This window comes from Bison bison, unplaced genomic scaffold (assembly GCF_000754665.1).
Source record: "Bison bison bison isolate TAMUID 2011002044 unplaced genomic scaffold, Bison_UMD1.0 scf7180017864322, whole genome shotgun sequence".
NCBI lineage: Eukaryota > Metazoa > Chordata > Mammalia > Artiodactyla > Bovidae > Bison > Bison bison.
The window spans coordinates 2,801,660-2,825,755 of record NW_011494894.1 but is presented as its reverse complement, the minus strand read 5'-3'; the positions used below and the strand labels follow the sequence as shown (position 1 = coordinate 2,825,755).

The 24,096-nt window shown below is 42.0% G+C and overlaps 1 protein-coding gene and 1 pseudogene across 1 annotated transcript in view; one reads left to right on the top strand and one right to left on the bottom strand.

Annotated features, from left to right (window-relative positions):
* The window catches only part of PTPN14 (protein tyrosine phosphatase, non-receptor type 14), a 190,038-nt gene that overhangs the window by 97,308 nt on the left and 68,634 nt on the right, over positions 1 to 24,096 (top strand). The gene's annotated exons all lie outside the window — the stretch shown is intronic.
* LOC104998050 lies at positions 5,501 to 6,527 on the bottom strand (annotated as a pseudogene).

Here is a 24,096-nt window from a genome sequence, read left to right as displayed (position 1 = left end):
ACATTTCATGGCAAATAGATTGGGAAACAGTGAAAACAGTGACAGACTTTATTTTCCTGGGCTCCAAAATCACTGCAGATGGTGACTGCAGCCATGAAATTAAAAGACGCTTGCTCCTTGGAAGAAAAGCTATGACAAACCTAGATAGCGTATTAAAAAGCAGAGAGAACACTTTGACGACAAAGGTACGTCTAGTCAAGGCTATGGTTTTTCCAGTAGTCATGTATGGATGTGAGAATTTGGACCATAAAGATAGCTGAGCACCGAAGAATTGATGCTTTTGAACTGTGGTGTTGGAGAAGAGTCTTGAGAGTCCCTTGGACTGCAAGGAAATCAAACCAGTCAATCCTAAAGAAAATCAACTCTGAATATTATTGGAAGGACTGATGCTAAAACTACATTACTTCCGCCACCTGATGTGAAGAACTGACTCATTAGAAAAGACCCTGATGCTGGGAAAGATTGAGGACAGGAGGAGAAGGGGTGACAGAGAATGAGATGGTTGGATGATATCACTGACTCAATGAACATGAATTTGAGCAATCTCGGGGAGATAGTGAGGGTCAGGGGGGCCTGTCATGCTGCAGTCCATGGGATCCAGAGAGTCAGACACAACTTAGCAACTGAACAACAGCAATGTGAGTGCTAGAAATCAAATTACCCTCCAAAGATAAAGGATTTGATGTCATTGAAATGAAATTGAACTTTGTCCCTTATTTCCTCTGGCACTTCCTAAAGGTAGAGTTGCAAAAAGTAATTTAAGCAAAAACTGTATTGTTATCATCAACATGAATTTCCTAAATAGATTCCCCACTCCTGCCCCAGTCCCATACGAGGGGTCAGATCTTGCCCAGAGTGTCCAGGCTGGTCATGCTTACTGTGCAGAGGTTATCAGACCCGTGTGAGAAAACAGGATAAGGCAGGCCTGGCCTGCAACTTCACACATGGTCAGAGCAGCTGTTCAGGGTCTTGAAGCCAGGTTGGCTACAGCAAGAGGGGCCAGTCTTGCAGTACTTGTAACTTGAAGAGGGTGTAGTGTGACGAGTATAAACAGATTTCAATTAAATTATTTAAGAAAATGATGACTCTTGGTAAGTGATGATGATTATTATTTTTTTTTTTTAAAAAAGCAAAACTAAGAAATTGGACTGCTTGTGTCTTTAAGTGTGGTCTTTAGAATGCAGGGCTCAGAAGCGCCTGTGGCATTCTTTAAAAATGCATGAAAAAATGAAAGTTAGTTGTGTCTGACTCTTTGCGACCCCGTGGACTGTAGCCCGCCAGGCTCCTCTGTCCATGGATTTCTCCAGGTAAGGATAGTGGAATGGTTAGCCATTCCCTTCTCCAGGGGATTTTCCTGACTCAGGGATCGAACCCAGATCTCTCGCATAACAGGTGGATTCTTTACTGTCTGTGCCACCAGGGAAGCCCTTTGCTGTACAGAAGAAATTAATACAACATTGTAAATGAACTATACTTCAGCAAAAATTGAAAAAAGAATATGTACCTTAAAAAATTGCATATTCTTGTACCCCGCTCTTGATTGCCTGGTCAAAATCTTTTAATTAATGCCATATTGAGACTTAAACTTTGTTTGGTTAAATGAAAGGAAATTCCATCCTGATGTTCTTTCAGGTATAGCTAGTGTTTTATGTTAGTAAATAGAGATTCTCAAGATAGATTGGAGGAATTGGAAAGGAATTAAAGAGTTGCAGAGTTCATTTTAGGCTGAGGAACCTGGAGAATAAATTATTTTTGTTGTTTAATCACTTGGTTATGTCCAACTCTTTGCCGCCCCATAGACAGTAGCCCTCTCGGCCACTTCTGTCCATGGGATTTCCCAGGCAAGAATACTGGAGTAGGTTGCCATTTTCTCCTCTAAGGGATCTTCCTGAACCGGGGATCAAACTTGCATTTGCAGGCAGAGTATTTATCACTGAGTCACCAGGGAAGCCCAGAGGGTAGATGGTCTTATTTGTACAATAGGTGGGCATCTTCATGATGCCTGACATGAACATAATGGAGAAACCGAGGTTCTGCAGCAATTTTGGTTAGTTTTTATTTCTCATGTTTTATAGTCTAAAATTTTAGCCTTTTAGTTAAAATTTGTTAATGCATAACTGATTATACATAATATAATGTATGGTATATCCTCAAATAAGTCATTAAATTTCCTGATTGTACAAGAATTTAGCATTGTGTTGCTCAGTCACTCAGTCGTGTCCGCTTCTTTGTGACCCTGTGGATTGCAGCACACCAGGCTTCCCTGTCCTTCATCATCTCCCGGAGCTTGCTCAAACTCATGTCCATTGAGTTGTGATGCCATCCAACCATCTCACCCTCTGTCATCTCCTTCTCCTCCTGCCTCATCTTTTCCAGCATCAGGGTCTTTTCCAGTGATTGGGCTCTTTGCAGCAGGTGGCCAAAGTATTGGAGCTTCAGTTTCAGCATCAGTCCTTCCAATAAACACTCAGGACAGATTTCCTTTAGGATGGACTGGTTTGATCTCCTTGCAGCCCAAGGGACTCTCAAGAGTCTTTTCCAACACCACAGTTCAAAAGCATCTATTCTTCAGCACTCAGCCTTCTTTATGGTCCAACTTTCACATACATACATGACTACTAGAAAAACCATAGCTTTGACTATATTGACATTATGTACATCCTTAATAGAACTGGCCTAAATTGTAGTACTCTAGGACCCTAAAACCGTATGTAAGACCTTTTCCATTGTTTACTCATGCTTTGAAATTATAAATTTAATTTAAAAAAATATATCAAAACTGAGAATCTGTGTATGGATTTCAATAATTCTCTTGCCATGCCAATATGTCAACTTCTATTGAATTTAGGTAAATGTAAGATGAAACAATAGATGAATTTGGAAGTGATGATAAAAACATTTCAGCCAAATAAAATTCCCAAGTTGTAAAAACATCAGAGTTTTCATCATTAGTTTTATTAAAGAAGGTATTATTTTCTGGACTGGTTTATGGAATCCTTGATTCTAATTACCAACCAGAACCACAATATATTTGAGTAAAAAAAAAAAAAGCAAACTAAAGATAGAAATTCTCAGTTCTAGATTGGAGGTATTTTAATTTTCTAAACTATCTTTTGTGACCTTCCTATACTTTGAGAGGTTTCATGTTGTGAGTGTGTACACACACACACAATTTCTGAACTGCTCCCCTTTGTTATGAGTACTGAGAGTTTTATCCTGAGAGCTAATACTCTGACAATCTTTTACAAGAAAATTTAACTCATATTTAGAAAAAAAATATGGCCTGGAAATGTTTTTATCCACAGGAAGTTGGAAAATACCACATAAAAGAAAGCTGTGTTCTTTACATCTGGTTCATTTTCAAAAGGGTGTCACGAATCTCATAACCATTATACACTAAAGGAGATTTTTTCCTTCCTGATTTAATGTGATTATTTGCCAATTTGTAACATTGTGTGATTGTAACTACAGTATGATTAGAAATCTGTTTAGAGCTTTGACCATCTGCAGGAGAGGAATGTTGAATCACAGAGGTTCTTATTCATCGCTCTGTGATACTTGCATTTACACCTGAACACACACACACACCCACCCACCCACCCACCCCAGGACTAAAACATTTTACTTTTCTTTACCCTTGACCCAACATATAAATAACTGGTTAGAGAGCGTTAAATAAATGAGAGAGAATCAATCTAGCTTTTGATCATCCAAAATGAAATACTGTATATATAATTTAATTATCATGTTTACTAATGTTGTGAATGAGGCTCATTTGGCCACTGTACAGATTCTCCTCTTATGATTTTCATTTAAGAAACACAGAACTTTATCATGATAAAGGACAGTACAGACCATCAAATGAGGGTCTTCTTTAAAGAAACCACCCTGATCAGATCCAGAGCCAAAAGCCCAGGCTGGCATCTACTTCTAGAGTGGCGTCCTGTGCCCATATCTGTGTTTAATATGTTCCAGCTGCTGCTTCTCTTCTCCTACCCTTCACCCAGGTCCCAGACTGGGTGTCTGCTGTCTGCAAGAAGGTTGACCCTTCCACTTTTTTTTCTTGATTGTCATTGCTTTCCCCAGGCAAGCTCCAGTTTCCAGTGATTTTCAAATATCTTTAATATCTGCTTCTCATAGATTCCTTGCCTTTTTTTTTCAATCAACCTTTTTTTTCTATTTTAAAAACTCACCCCAAATATTCATGTCACACATTTTTACTTCTTAATTACTATTTAATATTTCTATTACCTTTGGGTGCCTGGTGTTTCTGCTTGTATTCTGTTTATCTGCTTACTGCTTCCATCATTTTTTGTTTAGCCATTCCATCTGGAGCCCTTGAGAAATTATGCCCATCATTTATTTGGCTCATTTGAGCCCCTTGCAGGTTACCATGGGAACCCCCACCTCAGAACCAGGGACCTTTTCCTATTCATTTCACTCCCGACCAACACTAGACATGGAGAGTCCACTCCTGAAATTCTCTCCCTCCTAGACTCCCAGTCCTGTTCCCTTATCTGATCCTTCATTTGCCAGAACTCTGCCCTTCTAAATTTTTCTTTATCTATGATCTTTATAAAACTTAAACATCTTCTGCCTTTACAGGTAGTTTCTGATAGATGTGTCTTAGTTTTATACCACTTACATCTTATTCTTGACCCCCTACTGAGGACTGTCTAGAATACATTCATGCATATATTGAGTATCTCCTGTATACCTGGCCCTGGAAGTGTATGCAGAGTACAGGCTTTTTCTTAAAGCGTCTGTGTTCATAGGCGCCCTTCTGTTGCCTGGTAGTCCTGCTTTAGGCTCCTCAGGGTGATGATGACAGTACTGCTTGTTGATAACCTCTCCCTGGGGCACTTTGCTCACTCTTGCACAACCAAATTTAGCGAGACCTAGAAAGCTAGACAGTGATGAACTGTTACCCTCCTCCTACCTTCTCCTGACCTTAAATCCTTCTCTAAACATCCCGTTTTCCTGTAGCTAGCTCTGTCCTTCCCTGTCATAAATCGACCGCCATCCAGGGCTCTCTATCCTTTTATCGTTTGTTATACCAGGTGCTTGCCGTTCCTCCACGCTCTCATAGACACTTCCACTTGAAGTCATGTTGTTACCTTCTTTATCTACCATCAGTCATTTTTTTAGGTAAATTTTTATTGAAGTGTGATACATACAAGTGCAGAAATCAGACTGTATGGTTACCAGTCCTTAGATCAAAACTTGGAGCATCGCTAGCCCCTCACATCCTTTCTCTTGTTCCCTCCCAGTCTCTATGCCCCCAGAGTAACCATTAACCTGACTTCAAACAACATAGGCTAGCTTTACTTTATTTTTTAAAAAACTTTTTAACACAGACACACACAGAAGTCGCTCAGTCATGTCTGACTCTTTGTGACCCCATGGATTGTAGCCCACCAGGCTCCTCGGTCCGTGGGATTTTCCAGGCATGAATACTGGAGTGGGTTGCCATTTCCTTCTCCAGGGGATCTTCCTGACCCAGGGATCGAACCTGGGTCTCCCGTATTGTAGGCAGACGCCTTACCGTCTGAACTACCAGGGAAGTCCATCAAAAACACAGAAGAGTAGTAGTAAGTTTCAAAAGGATGTCAGTTGAGATCTTTAGATGAAATCTACTTCCTAGAAGTCAACTCGCCAATTGTATGCACAGCTGGAGACAAGAGGCTGCAAAAAAAGGTCCAACTGGAAAATATCTCAGATACCCAATTAGATCCAGTTATTCTGCATCTGTGGATTTAAAATGATCGTCATCCACGGTGGAATAGATGTGCTCCCTGTTGCCTAGAAAATCCACAGCTAGCTTGACTGAGGCTACAGACGTGTGTTGGAGTTGGTTCTTGAGATCCTGAAAGTTCAGTCCTTCAGGTCTTGGGCAAGCCTTGATCAAATTCAGCACCTGGTTCTGGGCCACGATGAGGCCATTTGCTGGTATGAAGTTATTTCCACTGAAGCTCCCAGCTTCACCCATTCCTGGATTGCTGATAGGTGCTGTCCCTGCTGAAGGCTGGCTGTTCGAGTTGCTCAGCATCATGTGTGCATTGACTACTTCCAGAATATGTGTGGTGAACTCATTCATATCCTCCAGGGGCATGATCATAAAGGCTACCAGGCTTTTCCTGACATGACAGCTGCACCCATGGATGTTCGCCAGTGGGTTGACACAGATGATGCCAGCGGTGAAAACACTGTGGTCCCTCCAGAAACATATGTGAAAATGGCTGATCATCTGAGATCTTTCCAGAACAAGAAAACTTTTTAAAGTGACTAATATAATATATTGTCTTTGGTCTCTTACTTCTTCAGTCACCATTTTGTGAGAGTCATCCATATAACAGTATAGGAGAGTTAGATCTCAGTCCTTTTTGTTGCTGCCTAATATTCCAGTACAGACATACACCACAGTTTGCACATTCTACTGTGAGGACATTTGGACTGGTTTCAGTTTGGGACTGTTGTGGACTGTGCTGCTGTACATGTATTATAGACATTCTAGTAAAATGGCACCCCACTCCAGTACTCTTGCCTGGAAAATCCCATGGACAGAGGAGCCTGGAAGGCTGCAGTCCATGGGGTCGCTAAGAGTCGGGCATGACTGAGCGACTTCACTTTCACTTTTCACTTTCATGCATTGGAGAAGGAAATGGCAACCCACTCCAGTGTTCTTGCCTGGAGAATCCCAGGGACAGGGGAGCCTGGTGGGCTGCCGTCTATGGGGTCGCACAGAGTCGGACACGACTAAAGCGACTTAGCAGCAGCAGTACATTTTCTATGGACATTCTCCCATATAGTTTTGACAAGTGGACTCATTTCCTGAATATGCATGTTTGTTTTATTAAACAGTTCCACAGAATTTGTTATTATTATTACTGGGAAAATGAAAAGCAGATTTTAAGGCTCGAAAATTTTAACTACTTGATCTTGCTTTCTCTGTGCTCCGTGTATTGAGTTCATTATTAAACAAGCATGTGTTGCATGCCTACTGTGTCTGAGGTCCCTAGGGCACATTAGTAAACATAAAAACAGGTATTTGGGCACTTAGTTGCAGATCCTTATGATTATTGATCTTTCTGATTATTAACAATAATGGCTATTATCATTTATTAAATGTTTAATATGTGCCAGGGTACAATTCTAACATCTTCAAGTCTCTTAGTCCTTAACAACAACTCTTAAAGTTGCTGTTACTAAAATACGACTACTTTTCTGATTTTACAGAATAGGCAACAAGGACCCAGTGCGGCTGAGTAACTTGCCCCAGATACGAAGAAGAGAGGAGCTGTGATTCAAAGCTATGCATTGTGGTTCAGAATCCATGGTTGCCCCTGTGCTTTCCCACTTTCCATTTAAATCCACTCCAGCCTTGTTTGCCCTGCTTTATGTTTTCTTAGCTCTGGCCTGAGATACAGGGAAGTGGTGAGGACCACAGGCTTTTGAGTTGCACAGACTTGGGTTTGAATTCTGGCTCTGCCACTCGCTCTCTGTATGCCCTTAGGTGAGTTATTTATCCTTTCTATGATTTAGTCTCTTCACAACCAGATCTGGTGAGGATTAATCTGGCTAGTAAATGGAAAAGCATGCTTCATCGTACCTGACACCACTATCGTGGTCATTGTTTGGCCTCCTAACTTGTATCTTTCCCACCCATCTGCATGGTACATACCACATACATACCAACTTTAAGCATCTTCCTTAAGGGTGGTTGTTTACATCACTTTCCTTTTATCAAAAAGGTTTAAGTATCATTGACATGAAGATAAAGACAAACATCCACAAGCATTTGGAGCATTGCAAACTTGGATCTTCCTTATTGCCTTCTAATTCCTTCCATTCATCTTTCATACTTGTTTGTCTGGTCTGTTCAATGTGTCTTGACACCTGGGCTGCTCAGTTCTCTCTGTTCTTTGCCAGTACTGGCAGTATCTCCCTCTTCCTTTTTCCTTCCTGCTTTGGAAACCTCCCCTGCCTTCTAGATTCGTCTCTAGACATTCCTTCAACATGTTTAGTATAGTCCCTAAGTAAAAGGCGCTCTAAAATGCAGAGTGGTGCGAGATGGCACTCTTGTCCTCTGTGAGTTTTTCCATCTATTAAGGAAGATTGTATGGTATGTACAAATATCTGAAGGTTGGATATGGTAGATGCCAACTGGAGGTACTTTTCAGGAGTGGAATGGTAAGAGGAGATTTTGGGAAGATGTATTTGGGTTCTCTAGAGAAACATAACTAACAGGATATATAGATGTGGAGAGCAGTTTCTTTTAAGGAATTGACTCACAGGCCTGTGGAGCCCAGCAAATCCAAAATCTGCAGAGTAGGCCTGCAGACTGGAAACCCAGGGAGGAGTTGCTGTTTGTGTCCTGAGGTAGTCAGCTGGCAGGCTTCCCTCTTCTCTGGGCAAGGTCAATCTCTTAGGGTTTTCCACTGACTGGATGAGGTCCGCCAGTGCTATGGAGGGTAATCTGCTTTATTCAAAGTCTATTTGATTTAAATGTTACTCTTATTAAAAAAAATAGCTTCCTAGAGACTTGTTGAATAGTGTTTGACCATATGTCTGGATAGGGGCTTCTCTGGTAGCTCAGCTGGTAAAGAATCCGCCTGCAATGCAGGAGACCTGGGTTCAATCCCTGGGTTGGGAATATTCCCCTGGAGAAGGGAAAGGCTGCCCAGTATTCTGGCCTGGAGAATTCCATGGACTGTATAGCCCATGGGGTTGCAAAGAGTCAGACATGACTGAGCGACTTTCATACATCTGGATATGGTGGCCTAGTCGAGTTGACACATAAAGGGAACTGCTGCAGGAAGTGTCAGTCGAGTTGGGCTTTGAAGAAGGCGTTGGATTTTGATAAGTGAGTCAGGACTGTTGGGAGGGAAGACAAGCTGGTAAACCATTTTCTCCCTGGTGAACCTAAAGAGTAAGGTCACTTCAGTCAGTAGCAGGGGTTCACTGACGGGTGAAGCTGGAGAGTCTGAAAGGAGAACAGTCCCAGCAGAGGACGTTACATGAGAGGAGATGAGAATTGCAGTGTAAATTCCACAAGGGTGTCACAGAACGTGGTAGGAAGCAGCTACCTTGCAGCAGGAAGAGTCTTGGATCTGTATTTTGGCTCCTCCCTTTCACTCCTTGCATAAATTGTATAAGGTGACTACCCTCTGAGAGCCAGTTTCCGTGTCTAGAGATAGAGGTAATGAAGTTCATCTCTCCCCTCCGCTAACACAAACATACCCACTTGTTGAATTCTCTTGAATCAGTGCAGTTTCAGCCAGAAGTAGAGAAGCCCAGGAGCCAGCAGCTCTGCGTTGCTTTGGGTACCGGTGTTAACTTGCTGTGTGACCTTGGGGAAACCGGTTAGCCTCTCTGTTATTTTCTTAAGTTGTTAAATACTATCTCCTATATCACAGCAGAAATTGAAATTTTCTGTCTTACAGAAATAATCATATCTTTTTGAATAAGCTTTTGATTTTTTTGGAAAAAAAATGTTTGAAAGTTCAAGATTTTCCTGTTACTGTTGGTCACAGGTCACTCTCTATATATCTGAAACTAAGTTATACTGTTCTTTAGAGTTTTAATTTGGTAATCATTAAGGAAAAGTATTGTCTTCTAAATCTAGTCAGTATTTTCATTACAAATAGACCATTTTTACTTTTTCTTCTCATCATAAAACCCTATGTTGTGAAAAAAAATTGTCCACCTTTGGTACTTCCTAAAAAATTCTTATCATTAAATACCACATATTTATCCTTAGCGTGGAATAACTAATATAGCAATACAATTTTTTATTAGCTTAGACCACCATTTGGGGCAATATACCAGTCAATTGGGCTTTTCATTTATTCATTCATGTGAGCAGGTATACATCAGTAAGTATTTACTGAACATCTGTTATGTGCTAGGAGTGTCCTAGTAATTCGAGATACAACAGTGAACAAGATAGCCTACCTCCCCGCCCTCCAAAAAGGTCACATTTTAAAAATATTTATTGTAGTTTATGAAAGTCTCCTTCCCTTTTATAACATTCAGGGAATTGTAAGAGGATATGGTACCTAGTTATCTGAATAATTAAAATCAGATACCAGATTCCCTAAAGAAAAATTGTGAGACAGTTTTGTTCAAGTCTCCCCAAATGGTTTCTTCTCACATAGTTATTAAAAGCCTTGTCGTAGAGAAGATGGTAATCATATAGAAGATGTTAAATACACACACACATATATAATAAATATAATATAAACTATAGAGGGGTCTATGATGTTTGTTCTTCTTTAAATAAGCTTTTGATCTTTAGGTTTGACTTAAATCTATGATTATGACTTTGTGAGGAAGTACCTGTTTACAAAGCCAGTCGTTCCTTTATGTAAGAATTGATGGAAGTTATACAGAATGTAAGAATTGATGGAAGTTATACAGAATATACCAACTTGAGACAGTGAAGACCTGCTTGGGACTTAGTTCTGTGTGGAATGCTTTCAGGGCTTAGTTGCAGTGTTAAAGAGGACAGTGGCTCTAGACGAGTCTTCATAAAGATAAAATTTAACAGGAAATGCATGAACGAGTAACTAGGAATTACACAAACTTGTTTTTTTCCCCCTCCCTAGTCTTTTTAGTGCATGTTTTTCCATTAAGTTATACTGCAAAACATTTTTTTAGTGTTACTGTTCTTTAATTCGATGATGGCAATGTTTTTAAAGTAGGGCAGTTTTATAATGGAGCTGAAGTGGGAAGGGCCCATGGTTTAGGCTTCCCAGGGGTTTTGCAAAGACTGGATGGGAGTAGTGGTTCATTTCCCATTTCCTGCATGTCCTTTTGCTCGCTCCACATTTGCCACATGGGCCATTTTGCTGTTCTTGATCAGAACTCAAAATTCAAATCACAGGGAATTTCCTGGTGGTCCAGTGGTTAGGACTTGATGTTTTCACAGCCGTGGGCCTGGCTTCAATCCCTGGTCTGAGAACTAAGATCTCACAAGTGTCATGGCATGGTCAGAAAAAAACCCAACAGTTTAATCATAGAAAACAGAAAGAAATATCTGCGAATTTAATTCATTTCTGCTTTTAAAGAAAAAATATTTTAGCCATGCCACATGGCATATGGGATCTTAGTTCCCTGACCTGGGATTGAACCTGTGCCCCTTACATTGATAGCACAGACTCTTAACCACTGGACCACCAGGGAAGTCCTTCATTTCTGCTTTTACAGAAATAGAAAGCAGAAGATTTGGGGGGACGAGGGAGAAGAAGAAACAAGAATTAAATTAAAAAAGCGAATCCGTTACTGTATCAAAGACACCCCGTCCAAACTTTAAAAAGATTAAATGTTCAAATGTTTGCAGTGTTTCAATGAACTCATCATAGTAAAAGATAATATGGTCATAACTGCTTTTTAACTGATAGTAAAATCCATTTCCCTCCAAATCGACTTGTTGAGATGCAGTCTGTCAGTTTTCCATAAAGGAAAAGTCTTTATCTGAAAGTGTTAGTTTAGTTGCTCAGCTCAAAAGTCTCGCAATCATCCTTAAATTCTCTTTCTCCTACACCCTGTAGCCAGCCAGAATATGTCCAGAATCTAACTACCTCCCACATTCACGGCTGCTGCTCCAGCTCAGTGTGCGGTCATTTCTCATGATTGGTGTCCCTACTCTCAGCCTTGCCCCTTGCAGCTCAGTGTCTACGCAGTAGCTAGTGCCATCCTTTTAAACGCATGCCAGTTTATGTAGGGGCTTCACTTGTGGCTCAGATGGTAAAAAGTCTGCCTGCAATGCAGGAGACCTGGGTTCTACCCCTGGGTTGAGAAGATTCCCTGGAGGAGGGCATGACAACCCACTCCAGTGTTCTTGCCTGGAAAACCCCAGGTACAGAGGAGCCAGGCAGGCTACAGTCCATGGGGCTGCAAAGAGTCAGACATGACTGAGCGACTTCACTTTTTTTTTTTTGGCCCAGCTCCTCCACTGATGTGCCATCTTCCTTAGAACAGTCGAATCCTGACCCTTTGCCCTAGAAGCTGTTTCCAGTCTGCACCGCTTCCTGTCTTTCACCCATCTCTCCCTGCCGTTTGACTTCTTGCTCACTCCTTGCTTCACTGGCCGTCTTGCCATTCTTCAACACATCACAACTTGCACTTCGCCACAAGCCTTTATAATTTGCTGTTTATCTGCTTGGAATGAGAGCATCCACCACCTCCCCCCGCAAGTAGCCACATGTCCAGCTCCTCATTTCTTTTGAAGATCTCTGTTCAAAGCTCATCTTATCAGTGAAACCGTTCTTGACCGCTTCCACTTTGTTACTTCTTACCTCATTTTATCTCAGTGAGCTTATTTATTTACTTAAATATTGCTTGTTGTCTGCACCAGAATGTAACCCACGTGATTAACAGCAGGGATAGGGACTTTTGAGCCACTGCTATTTCCAAGTGCTGAGAACCGCTCTTGGTATAGTAGGTACTCAGTAAGTTTCATTGAATGGGTGAATACATAATTGAATTTATTTGCACACTTCTAAAATTTTACCAGTAAATTGGGTCTATGTTGGCCTTACTTCTTCTTTAGAGAGTAAGTTGGCTAAAAGGTTGAAACTGACTCTCTTTCCTATATAATTTTCTGTATTTGTTTATTTGGGGCTGTGCTGGGTCTTCATGGCTGCACGGGCTTCTCTCCAGCCGTGGTTCCCAGGCTTCTCACTGCGGCGGCTTCTGTTGTTGTGCAGCCCGGGCTCTAGGGTGAGTGAGCTCCAGTAGTTGCAACTCCTGAGCTCCAGAGCACAGGCTCATTAGCTGCGGTGTGCGGCTTAGTTGCCCTGTGGCATGTGGGATCTTCCCAGATCAGGGCGTAAACCCGTGTCTCCTGCACTGGCAGGTAGATTCGTTACCACTGAGCCACCAGGGAAGCCCTTGACTTTACTTTTGAATAAAAGTGTTATAAAAGGTTGAAAAAAAAATCATTGTAGTAGTAGAATTTGACGGCTTTTATTAGAAAAAGGACAGAAATGGTATGGACCTAACAGAAGCAGAAGATACTAAGAAGAGATGACAAGAATACACAGAAGAACTGTACAAAAAAGATCTTCACGACCCAGATAATCATGATGGTGTGATCACTCACCTAGAGCCAGACATCCTGGAATGTGAAGTCAAGTGGGCCTTAGAAAGAATCACTACGAACAAAGCTAGTGGAGGTGATAGAATTCCAGTTGAGCTATTCCAAATCCTGAAAGATGATGCTGTGAAAGTGCTGTACTCAATATGCCAGCAAATGTGGAAGACTCAGCAGTGGCCACAGGACTGGAAAAGGTCAGTTTTCATTCCAATCCCAAAGAAAGGCAATGCCAAAGAATGCTCAAACTACCTCACAATTGCACTCATCTCACACGCTAGTAAAGTAATGCTCAAAATTCTCCAAGCCAGGCTTCAGCAATATGTGAACCGTGAACTTCGTGATGTTCAAGCTGGTTTTAGAAAAGGCAGAGGAACCAGAGATCAAATTGCCAACATCCGCTGGATCATGGAAAAAGCAAGAGAGTTCCAGAAAAACATCTATTTCTGCTTTTTTGACTATGCCAAAGCCTTTGACTGTGTGGATCACAATAAACTGTGGAAAATTCTGAAAGAGATGGGAATACCAGACCACATGATCTGCCTCTGGAGAAATTTGTATGTAGGTCAGGAATCAACAGTTAGAACTGGACATGGAACAACAGACTGGTTCCAATAGGAAAAGGAGTTCGTCAAGGCTGTATATTGTCACCCTGCTTATTCAACTTCCATGCAGAGTGCATCATGAGAAACACCGGACTGGATGAAACACAAGCTGGAATCAAGATTGCCGGGAGAAATATCAATAACTTATATGCAGATGACACCACCCTTATGGCAGAAAGTGAAGAGGAACTAAAAAGCCTCTTGATGAAAGTGAAAGTGGAGAGTGAAAAGGTTGGCTTAAAACTCAACATTCAGAAAACGAAGATCATGGCATCTGGTCCCATCACTTCATGGGAAATAGATGGGGAAACAGTGGAAACAGTGTCAGACTTTATTTTTCTGGGCTCCAAAATCACTACAGATGGTGACTGCAGCCATGAAATTAAAAGACGCTTACTCCTTGGAAGGAAAGTTATGAGCAACCTAGATAGCATATTCAAAAACAGAGACATTACTTTGCCAACAAAGGTTCGTCTAGTCAAGGCTGTGGTTTTTCCAGTGGTCATGTATGGATGTGAGAGTTGGACTGTGAAGAAGGCTGAGCGCCGAAGAATTGATGCTTTTGAACTGTGGTGTTGGAGAAGACTCTTGAGAGTCCCTTGGACTGCAAGGAGATCCAACCAGTCCATTCTGAAGGAGATCAGCCCTGGGATTTCTTTGGAAGGAATGATGCTAAAGCTGAAACTCCAGTACTTTGACCACCTCATGCAAAGAGTTGACTCATTGGAAAAGGCTCTGATGCTGGGAGGGATTGGGGGCAAGAGGAGAAGGGGACGCCAGAGGATGAGATGGCTGGATGGCATCAGTGACTCGATGGACGTGAGTCTGAGTGAACTCCTGGAGTTGGTGATGGACAGGGAGGCCTGGCATGCTGCAGTTCATGGGGTTGCAAAGAGTTGGACACGACTGAGCGACTGATCTGATCTGATCTGATCTGATTAGAATTACTCCCCAGTGGATCTTGTGGTGGTTTCATGAACAGGTTAGCAAAGTATAAGAGGCCATATATGTTCTGCAGTCATAATTTTTAAGGAAAAGCCCACTGAACTTTTTGCTTAAGGGGGAGTTTGAGTGCTTACATAGTCCTTTTCTGTAGGAATCTTGCCCTTTGAACATGGCCCCAGAGCCCGTGTAGTCACTGACTCTCCGGAAACTGGCTCCCTTCTTGGTTTTGTGTACCTGGGTTTTTGGTTCCTAAAGAAGCAGTTGATGTGTTTTTATTCTGGTTCCTAGTGAGATAATTTTAAGTTCTTAAACACAGAATGATAAAGAGACATGTGTTTCTAGCAGCTTTCTGTATGAAATGAGGAATGAGGAATTTTCTTTGATGTGGAAATTGCAGTTCTCTGCTCAACAGTCCCCCTTCCCTGCCCTCACACCTAAACAAAGGGCTTCTTTCCACCTGTGTATGGCTTGTTGTCACTTCAGGTCATCATATTCATTTCTAGGAAATTAAATTTCCTATCTCTGATAGCTCAGTTGGTAAAGAATCTGTGTACAGTGAAGGAGACCCCAGTTCGATTCGTGGGTTGGGAAGATCCGCTGGAGGAAGGATAGGCTACCCACTCCAGTGTTCTTGGGCTTCCCTTGTGCCTCAGATGGTAAAGAATCCACTTGCAGTGCGGGAGACCTGGGTTCTATCCCTGGGTTGGGAAGACCCCCTGGAGAAGGGAAAGGCTACCCACTCTGGTATTCTGGCCTGGAGAACTCCATGGACTTATAGTCCATGGGGTTGCAAAGAGTTGGACACGACTGAGCAACTTTCATTCACTCGCTCACTCACCTTGAAGTTTACTAAGTACTGAAGTCTGTGTAGAGATGGGGCAGTTAGTAAACTGAAACTCTAATGGAAGAAAGGACAGCGAAAACTGTTTCGAAATTACATGCACCCCAGGGAGTATCTAGTCCTTCAATCCTAGAGACCCAGAAGGGGCCTGAAAGGAAGAATTTCGAGAGACATTTTCATGCCTGAAAATATCAGGGACAGTTTTGCCAGGAAGCAACAGGACAGAAAGATGGTAGATTCTTGCCCAGTGAGATGTTTGCTGGTTTGGTATTTTATCTTTGGCCGTTGCCACATTTGACATTCTCAGCTGCTTTTGAAGATTCTGCAAAAGAATAGTAGTATTCATTTCCAGCAGCACAAATTCAGTAAGTGGTCAGCAGATTCATGTTGTGATGTGTTTACAACCTCCTGTAGTTTTTTCTTCCTTCCAGTTTCTCCTTTGAGGTTTATGCTTCAGACTTATAGAAACTACAGACTGTGCCAGTTTACTACCCAGGCGCAACGTTGTCATGAAAGAGCACTTGACTCTGACATCAGAACTCTTGGCAAGTCTTTGCCTTTCTGAGTCTCTACTTCCTCACGGGTGAAAGGGAAATTGTAGGGACTGTCTCAAAGAGTTGTTGTGAATGTGAGGCAACGTATAGCAGTACCCGTGAAAACGCTTGGAAAATAACTCTTCAAATGGAAAGCACTGTTATTATTAAGGATTACTTGAATCTTCTGATTTCTTAACATCTAGAGAATTTCACTTGTGGTGAATGCAAGTTGTCCATAGGTTTTAATGCACAGAAGTGTGTTTTTATTGTTTCTTTCAGGGAACCCTACGAACAATGTAAAGTTTCTTTCAGCTAGCCTGTAATTAACTGGCTTTTAAGTAAGGCTGCATCACATATGGCTGACATGATGTCTTGCTCTAATGAAGAGATGCATTGAAGACCTACTTTATGTAGATGTTGAGGTGAAATACAAAGATGTACATAATAAGCTTATAAAGTAGCCAAAGAGGCAGAAATAAATCCCCATAATTAAACACACTGCCTGGTTAGGCATGTGAGAGTTACCAAATGCTGCAGGAACACAAAGAATGGAATGAATGACTCCAATTCTGTGACTGGGGAAAGTCTTTATTTTGCAATACCTGGAGAATAGGTGATTTGAGGGTTTTGTTTTGCTGCTGAGTGTAGTATTCTTTTATGCCAACTATTTTGGTGGCTGGCTTCCAAAATTTAAAAAAAAAAGTGTTCTATTTTATCCACTGGGCTTCTGTGAGTCAGTAAATGATCATAGTGTTTTTTAGCACAGTTATTAATGTCATGTCTGGCATCATCTGTGGGTTTGTGAATCATTGAGCCATGAGGGGTGGTTCTTGCCCTCAGAGTGCTTCTGGCTTGATGGAGATGGGTGAGCCTGCCATCATTAGAAATGTGTAAAGTCTGTGATAATGTGAAGTGCTATGATTGGGGAGGCCAGATAGAAAAATGCCATGGACAAGAGGAGCCTGGCAGGCTATAGTCCACGGAGTCACAAAGAGTCTGAGTGACTGAAACCACTGGCTGCTTAAGTTACTGACCTAGTTATTGGGCTTCCTAGTAGTTCAGTTGGTAAGGAGACTGCCTTTAGTACAGGAGACCTGGGTTCAATCCCTGGGTTGGGAAGATCTCCTGGAGAAGGGAATGGCTACCCAATACTGTATTCTTGCCTGGAGGATTCCAGGAACAGAGGAACCTGGCAGGCTAGAATCCATGGGGTCGCAAAGAGTCAGGACTGAATGATGAACACTTGTGCACACCTTCAGCTCTTAGGGACAAAACCTGAATGGGGTCATGGTTTTGATGACAGAGATACTGTGTGGTGGGGAAGGTGTGTGTGTGTCTTTGTGCTGATCATACAGAGTACTGAGGTATCAGAGCAGGGAGACAGGGCTGGTGGAAGACAGATAAAGCCAAGGAGGATTCCCAGCCCATCATTGTGAACAGAAAGAAACCTCACAATCAATGACACATCATTCTCTTACAACACTTATTTTAGACTAGAGATTCCCATGGCCGGAGGGTATTGCCTTGGTTTGACTTGTCACTTGCCTTTTGCCAGTGTGGAATCTTTGATTATTTCTCGAGTCTAGTGGTGGTGTGTGAAAGTTGGATAGACTAGCACTTTTCATTTATAAGAACTGAAGAAAGCCTCCTCTTTATGTTGTCCTGCTCTGAAGATAGGAAACTGAGTTGGAGAAGATATTGATAGAATCCTGGTACTCAGCGGTCTCCCCTTTCTCCTCTATCCATACTGAGTTTCCTGGTCACCAGTAATGATTAGATCCTATGGGTCAAACCATGGGACTTAATACTGGGTGGAAACTTCTGTTTTTATCATAGTTTCTCAGAAAGTGTAATTGATTAGTTAGTTACTTTCATTCCATCATTCATTCACCAAACATTTATTAAGCCCATAGTCAGAATGTCCTTCTCATTTCTGGGGCATTACCTCGTTGACTGAACTGGTTTCTTTTGACAGTTGCTGTGGAAATGTGGAGCTACCTTTAATTAAGGATTCTATCCCTAACTATGTTATATTTCCTCCTCCCACTGCAATCACTGATCTTTTGGCCATTTTCATAGGTTTGCCTTTTTGAGAACGTCATGTAGTTGGAGTCAGACAGTATATACCCCTCCACACTGGCTTCTTTTGTCGAGTGACATGCATTGAAGTTTCCTCCGTATCTTCTCATGACTTGATAGCCTAGCCACAGGGATGATCCTCTTGCCAGCCTCCTGTTCGTTGATTTTTACTCATTTTCTCCTTCAAACCAGGCATATTGCTAACAGCAGTACTGCTTTTCCATCTGCTAGCTCCGCAACGTTTGAAGGATGTTATGCAAACTCTTTAGCCACAAAGCTGGCTCTTTCCCAGGAAGACAGATCTCTGGGCAGTTGACTCACCCAGGTTCCAGGTGTAATTGAAGCACTCTTTGTCCCACAGTGTTGTTGTAGCTGGTATTACGAACATCTGATTTTCGGGGCAGGCAGATGTGTAGTTGGCGCTGACGAGTCAAGACATATTTATTCCTAGTGTTACGGGGCTGCGACTCCCGCTCTACAGCAGTGGTGTAGACGAGCCATTTGCCCGTGTCGAGTGCTCATTCGAATGGACTTTGTTCCTCCTTGATTTGTGCTGCTTTTGCCACCAGGAGGATTTACTTCATCCTGTTGTTGATCATAGACTGTGATTCATCCCCAAATTCTTTCTTTGCCTCTTGGTAGCTCAGAAAGCAGCGTAAATAATTTGCAGGTAAACAAATGATTCACATGCTGAAAGAGTATTTATTTATTTTTATTAAGTCTATTTTTTTTAAGCAGTTTTAGGTTTATAACAAAATTGAAGGATAGGAACTGAGATTTCCCATGTACCCCACTGCCCCAACACATGCATGGTCCGCTGCATTAGCAATACCTCTCAGCAGAATTTTTACCACAGACCTAGGTAGGCACATCATAATCACCCAAAGTCCGCAGATTACCTTAGAGTTCACTTTTGATGTTGCACCATCTAAGGGTTTGGACAAAGGTATAATAAGGTATCTATCATTATATGGGGCTTCCCACTAGGCACTAGTGGTAAAGGATCCACTTGCCGATGCAGGAGATGCAAGAGACATGGGTTCGATCCCTGGGTCAGGAAGATAATCTGGAGAAGGAAGTGGCAACCCATCCCAGTATTCTTGCCTGGAAACTTCCATGGACAGTGGAGCTTGGTGGGCTAAAGTCCATGGGGTCACAGAGACTCAGACACGACTGAGTGACTGAGCAGCGTCTGCCATAATATAATCACTGAGGGTATTTTCACAGCCCTGAGTCCTGTTCTTTGCCTGTTCATCCTTCCCCTACAAACCCTGTCCTTTTCACTGTCTCCATAGTCAAAACTATGGAGACAGTTTTAAGTCACTTTTCTAGAGTGTCTTAGAATTGAAATTGTACAGTATGTTGCCTTTTCGGATTGATATCTTTCACTTAGTGATATGCAATTAAGTTTTTCCTCCATGTCTTTTGTGGCTAGATAGCTCATTTCTTTTTAGCCCTGAATAATATTCTAGTGTGTGGATGTACCAGAACTTATTTATTGAATCACCTACTGAAGGACATCATGGTTTCTTCTAAATTTTAGAAATTGAGACTAAAGCTGCTGTTCACATCTATGTGTAGTTTTTTGTGTGGACATTAAGTTTTCAGTCCCTTTGGGTAGATACCAAGGAGTGCTGTTGCTGGATTGTATGGTAAGAGTATGCTTAGTTTTGTAGGAAATCACCAAACTGTCTTCTAAGATAGCTGTGCCATTTTGCAGTCCCCCAACAGTGAATGAAGAGTGCCCGTTGTTCCCCATCCTTGCCAGCATTGGGTGGTGTCAGTGTAGTGGATTTTGGCCATTCTAATAGATATATAGTAGTATCTCATTATTGTTTTGATATGCATTTCTCTGATGCTTTATGAGTAGAGCGTCTTTTCATGTGTTTATTTGCCATTTGTCTGTCTTCTTTGATGGGATGTCTGTTAAGGTCTTTTGCTTTTTGAAAAAATTGAGTTATTTGTTCTCTTATTATTGAGTTTTAAGAGTTCTTTATGTTTTGGATCAGACTTCTATCAGATGTGTGTTTGGTAAATATTTTCTCCTGGTCTGTGGCTCGTCTCATAATTCTCCTGATACTGCCTTTTACAGAGCAGAGGTCGTTTTTATTTTATTTTTTTATGTATTTGGCTACATCAAGTCTTAGTAGCAGCCTGTTAACCCTTAGTTGCAGCATGTGGGATCCCGTTCCCCGATGGAACCGAACCCAGGGCCCCTGCGTTGGGAGCATGGAGTCCGAGCCACTGGATACCAGGGAAGTCCCACACATCAGAAGTTTTTTAATTCAATGAAGTCCAGTGTATCAATTATTTCTTTTATGAATTTTTGTCTGTGTTGTTTTATCTAAAAAGCCACTGTCGTACCCGAGGTCATCTAGATTTTCTCCCGTGTTGTAGGAGTTTTATAGTTTTTCGTTTTGCACTTAGGTCCGTCACTCATTTTGAGTAATTTCTGTGAAAGGTGTACGGTCTGTGTCTGGGGTCCTCTTCTTGCATGTGGGTTCATGTTGTTCCAGCACCATTTGATGAAGAAGCTATGTTTCTTCCTTAGATTGCCTTTCTTCCTTTGTCAGAGATTAGTCGACTGTGTTTATGGGGGTCTGTATCTGCGTTCTGTATTTTGTTTTGCTGATTTATCTTTTGATAATACACCACTATACTTTTGCTGTCACACTGTAGTAAGTCTTGAAATCATGTAGTGTCATTGCTCCAACTTGAGTCCTCTTCAACATTATGTTGGCTATTCTAAGTCTTTGAATATTTTTCCCCTTTGCCTGAAAACAAATAAGTGATGGCTTACATTTCTGAAATTTGAGGTGCCTGTTTCATACCATAGAGACAGCAGCTGAAAATCTTACCCTGAGGAGATTAGTCTCGCTTTCTTTCTCTGTCAGTATTTCATCTACTCAGAAGCACATATTGTGTCTCTCGCTGACACCAGGTACTGGCATTAAATGGTAAGACCTGTTCTGAGTCTGTGGAGCGGGAGAGATGCTGAGAGCAGTGACGAGGGGCCCGGGTGCGGTGCTCTCAGGGCTGAGAAAGAGCTTCGTTAGCTGGGTGAGAGGGTTTGGGAAGCTTTACGAATGAGATGCATTTTGACGGAGCTTTGAAGGAAGAGGAGGGGAGTGTCCGAATGGAGAGGGATGGGTCGGGGCATTCAGCTAGAGGAAACAGCAAGACGTGGTACTGGGAAGCACAGTACACCCAGGGTAACTCAGTGTGTGGTGCCTGCTGAGGCATAAAACTAGAAAGAAAGTAGCTCCGAGTGAACCCTGAAGAGCCTATTGTGCTGTCTCAGGACTTCCTCCTGAGTAGGGTTATTGGATATTTCGTTTTGTTGAGATACAATTCACATAATATAATATTTACTATTTTAATCATGGTAAAGTATACAGTTCAGTGGTTTTTACTATATATACAAAGTTACCCACAGCCATCACCACTCTCTAATTTCAGAACATCAGCAGTCATACCCCCTCCCCTTGTCTCCCAGATTCTGGCAACTGCTAGTCTACTTTCTATCCCTATGGATTTGTCTGTTCTTGGACATTTTGTGTGAATAGAATTATCCAATACATGGCCTTTTTTGTCTTGCGTTATTTCACTTAGCCTAATGTTTTCGGAGTTATCCGTGTTGTAGCAGTGTGTCAATACCTGGTTCATTTTTGTGGCTAAATACTGTTCCATTGCATGACTCGACCACACTTTGTTTATCCGTTCATGGGTTGATGGATGTTGGATTGTTTCCGCTTTATTGGTTGTTACAGATGATGGTGTTGTTTGTGTACCAGTTTCTGTGTGAATATGCGTTCTCAGTTCTCTTGGGTGTACACCTAGGAGTGGGGTTGCTGGGTCAGATGATGACTCCACATTCTGAGCAATTGCTGAACTCTTCTAAGTCGGTGTGTTTTTTCCGCCAGGGCAAAACAGACTCAGGTTCTGTTTTAACATCACACACTTGAGGTCAGTGTGGTTTTTTTTTTTTGGAGATGAAGTATTTCTACCGCTGTTGCCTTGTTTCACTACTTTAGGGCATCACAGTTCACAGCAGGGAAACGTATTTGGCTCTTTAAAATTCCGTTGATGTGATTACCGTAGAGCAGTCTGTACCCAGTAGCACATAGTGGGACAGAAAGAAGTACTGTCAGCGTATTGACGTTCTCTGTCTAGGATGTATTGTAGAAAATGAGTTTTTCTAGTTTAAAAAGAACCCTTGATTAAATTATAGGCTATTATTAGGGAGCTTATTGTACATATAAACTGTACTTGGATTCCCTGTAATTTGTTATAATTAATGCAAGAGTTCAAGAGCAGAAAACAAGGATCAGGTTGTGGCATGCTTTGCTCTTTTGCAACACCTGGCTATCATTGGCCTTTTTTTCACTAGCAGTTAAGGCCCGTGTGTGTTTGTGTGCATTTAAACAAACATTATCCTTTTTAGGAAGGAATTGCAATCCTTTGACTCACTGAAACTTAAGGAGTCTAGGTAAGAAGTTAGGTGTCTCTGGCAAAATGGAATATTGATCAGTGATTGCCAAGACAGTCTTGTCTGTATGGGTTTGAATGTGTGCACATGTTTGTATTTTCAGGTATGCATATGTTGTGTGAAAAAGGCAAGAAGAATAACTTTCCCTTTTAAGGTTCTCTTTGTCGAGTTATGGTTTTAGCCTTTTCCTTTCTTTCTTCCCCTCTCTGTTGGTTTGTTTCAGTTTTGCATAATTGCAGGCAGTGTTGAAATCTGTCAGCCGCTTGATGATGCGGAGTTTTAATTGACTGTCAACTTGAACATTTCATTAAATAGAAAAGATTTTAGATAGTGCATTGCTCAGGTACCAAACACATTATTATACTTGAATAACCACAAACTGGAATCTCCTTGGAGGCTTTGAGGACAGAGGGGCTGAGAGAGGGGAGCCTTCAGATTTGTCGGGTTGCCTGCTCACGCGTGGGCTTCCCTGGTAGCTCAGCTGGTAAAGAATCTGCCTGCAATGCAGGGGACCTCAGTTCAATTCTGGGTCAGGAAGATCTGCTGGAGAAGGGAGAGACTACCCACTCCAGTATTCTTGGGCTTCCCTTGTGGCTCAGCTGGTAAAGAATCTGCCTGCAATGTGGGAGACCTGGTTGGGAAGACCCCTTGGAGAAAGGAAAGGCTACCCACTCCAGTATTCTGGCCTTGGAGAATTCCATGGACTGTATAGTCCAGGGGGTCGCAGAGAGCTGGACACGACTGAGCGACTTTCACTTTCACGCTGACGTGTGTACTGTTTATCTGGTCCTGGCAGATGGAGAGCAGGGTGGGCCACCCTCTCTATTATCTGGATTTACAGCTGTGAACACCCTTCCGAATGGCTGGGATGTGCTGTTTCTCTCATATTGGTACCTCTGTCAGTCTAAGAATTAGAATTATGCTTTGCCATCCCATATCCAGACTTTAAGGGCAGCTTATCTTCAATCTCCTCCTTTTTTTTTTTTTTTGTAGTAGAGAAATTTGTATGTTTATTTCTTATTGGCCCAATGTAATGCCAACCAGAAAGTAATGCGAGCGTTTCAGCACCTATTGCAGTATCCTGGAAGAACTGGGTTTCTAGGACTTTCTAGCAAGATTCTTCTGATATTGCTGATGTTACTAAAGAGTTTTCTAATGAGGAAAGGACAGTTTAAGTCTTCAGTTCAGTTCAGTTTAGTCGCTTAGTCGTGTCTGACTTTTTGCGACCCCATGAATCGCAGCACGCCAGGCCTCCCTGTCCATCACCAACTCCCGGAATTCACCCAGACTCACGTCCATCGAGTCAGTGATGCCATCCAGCCATCTCATCCTCTGTCATCCCCTTCTCCTTCTTCCCCCAATCCCTCCCAGCATCAGAATCTTTTCCAATGAGTCAACTCTTCGCATGAGGTGGCCAAAGTATTGGAGTTTCAGCTTTAGCATCAGTCCTTCCAATGAACACCCAGGACTGATTTCCTTTAGAATGGACTGGTTGGATCTCCTTG